Genomic DNA, 2,889 nt, shown 5'->3' with positions numbered 1-2,889 from the left:
GTAGCAACAAGCACCCAGCTTCTTTTGGACTGTTCCAGAAAGCAGTAGAGTTGTCCTCTTTTCTTCCCTGCGTTCCTGCTCTCTGTCCTGGGACTAGAAACTAGAACTTCAGATTCACTTGGCAGTCAGTGCAGCCTACAGGTAGGCTTGCAAGGTGCCTCTGCCATCATCTTCCCAAGAAAAATGGGACTCCACCTGGAGTTAAACAGAGCCGATTACCCGACTCAGGTGTCCTGGTGTGTGGACACTACCCCAGTCCTGTGCAGGGAGCTGGCTCACAATGCATCAATAATATGCCAGTCACTGACAATGGCTAATCATGCCGTGAAGGCAGCCTCTTTGGTGGGGTATTTGTTACACAGAAGCAGCTGACAGATGGAGAATGTTCTATGTCACAAGGTATATAGATATGGAGTGTGTGTGTGTGTGTGTGTGTTGCAAATTTTTCTACATACAGCCCAACTGGTCTTGAACTTGCACTTCTCCTCCTCACTACCAGCAATGTGCCACTTTGTTCATTTCAGGTTAGTGGGTTTGTTTTATCGTGCCAGCATTTGTCTCTTTCCTCCAGAGCCCCGAGCAGCCAGATTCCTTTTTTATTTTTTTTATTATTTATTTATTTTTTGTTTTTTTATGACAGGGTTTCTCTGTGTAGCCTTGGCTGTCCTGGACTCACTTTGTAGACCAGGCTGGCCTCGAACTCACAGAGATCCACCTGCCTCTGCCTCCCGTGTGTTGGGATTAAAGGCATATGTCACCACCGCCTGGCGTGCAGCCAGGTTCTTTAATGACACAGAAGTAGCTCTGGATTCAGGGTCCCGTCAGCTCTCTTCACAGCTTAGAGATCCCTTGGAATCTGTCTGTCTCCTTGGAAAGGTTAAAAAGACACCACGGTCCTGGGCCCTCAGGGAAGTGGTTGTGTTAGGGAGAGAGGGAGCATGTGACAGTGACACAAATGACTCAGCCAACACTAAGACCCCTTTGTCAATGTCTCCCCGGACGCCCTTTCCCCCACGGCCCAGCTTGCATGGCAGATGCAGAGAGAGGGCCGCCAAGTGTACATGCTCAGGGACGTGCTGTACTGGCTGACAGCCTACAGGAAGGTTGGAAGCAGAGCAGGTGGGGCTTGTTTGGGTGCTGCTGGTGGAAACAGCTGGGGAACAGACGAACAAAGATGGTGGGGCAGCGTGGGGGCTGGGCGCAGCCAGAGCCAGCCTGCAGGGGACAGGACACAGCTCCAGGCCTCACATGCTCCACAGAGTGGCCAGTGACGTGGAACTCAGGGCGGCTTTGAGCCAATGGCACTAAGTTGCTGAGTGCAGCAATGCTGGATTTGCTGTCGGCCTTGTCGGCTCAGCGTTGGCTGTGTGTCCTTGAGCAGTCTGCTCACTCTCTCTGAGCCACAGTGGCCTTATTTAGAACCCCAGCATCTGTATCTAGAAGAGAGCATATGTGCTTTTTTGGGGGGGGGGGGTTGAGACAAGGTTTTCCTGTGTAGCCTTGGCTGTCCTGGACTCACTTTGTAGACCAGGCTGGCCTCGAACTCACAGTGATCCGCCTGCCTCTGCCTCCCGAGTGCTATGGCTTGGGTTTATGAGCTGAGTCCCCTGTGTCTGGGCTCTGAAGGGCAGAGGGTGGTGTTGCCCTCTCAGCTACTGAGCGCTGCCACACCCGACTCTTCCTGCCATCCCTGTTTTGTCACAGTGATCTCCTCTTGTTTTAAAATAGCGGCTTTCATTTTACCCTGCTTCCCTCTGAGAGTCGGGCCTGATGCAGAGTACAGGGAATATGGGCCATAGATCAGGGGCCTTGCGACATTTAGACCCATTAATCCATCAAGGCGGTCTGTACCACCTCATAGAGAGACGGACTTGACTCCCTGGTGTGGGAGCCCAGGCACCACCTGCAGCACATCTTGGCAGTCTCGGTCCCTGCTGCACACCACCCCAAAACTAGGCCAAGGAAGCCAAGGAATTTGATGTCAGGTGCTCTGGCCTTTGCCTGTCCCCACATTGTTTTTGGAGAAGAAGCTGACTGGATTTTACAGGAGAAATTGAGTTGCCATGACAACACACAGTACCTTCCAGAGCTGGAGACTTGGGAAAGCTGGGACCACCTCTACCCTCCAGCACTTAGCTGCAGGCCTGAAAAGAGAATTCAGCATGGATGTGGAAGGGGTGTGTGTGTGTGTGTGTGTGTGTGTGTGTGTGTGTGTGTGTGTGATAGATGGGTGGGTGATGGGTAGTTAGAGCACTTAGTGTGTGGATAGGTGGGACAGTAGACGGGTGGATGGATGGATGGGTGGATGGGTGGATGGGTGGATGGGTGGATGGGTGGATGGGTGGATGGGTGGATGGGTGGATGGGTGGGTAGTTAGAGCACTTGGTGTGTGGATAGGTGGGACAGTAGACGGGTGGATGGATGGATGATGGATGGATGGATGGGTGGATGGATGGATGGATGGATGGATGGGTGGGTGGATGGATGGGTGGATGGGTGGGTAGTTAGAGCACTTGGTGTGTGGATAGGTGGGACAGTAGACGGGTGGATGGATGGATGATGGATGGATGGATGGGTGGATGGATAGATGGATGGATGGATGGATGGGTGGGTGGATGGGTAGGTGGGTGGGTAGGGGTCTAGATGTTCAGTTGTGGATAGGTGGATGGGTAAATGGATAAATGGACGTTGATAGATGTGAGTGGGTGAACGGGGAGTGGATGGGTAAAACGTGTCCATGGATGAATGAACAAATAGATTCTGGTCAAAAAGCAGAACATTTTTTTCAGAACCAATAAAGTTTTGTGAGAAAATAGATGGCTGTTGAGCTCAGCCTGTCCTGCCCTGTGCGGTGTCGAGCTTAGCCTGTCCTGCCCTGTGCGGTGTCGA

This window comes from Acomys russatus, chromosome 16 (genome assembly GCF_903995435.1).
Source record: "Acomys russatus chromosome 16, mAcoRus1.1, whole genome shotgun sequence".
Classification (NCBI taxonomy): domain Eukaryota; kingdom Metazoa; phylum Chordata; class Mammalia; order Rodentia; family Muridae; genus Acomys; species Acomys russatus.
The sequence above is the reverse complement of the archived record's forward strand: the minus strand, read 5'-3'. Positions refer to the sequence as shown.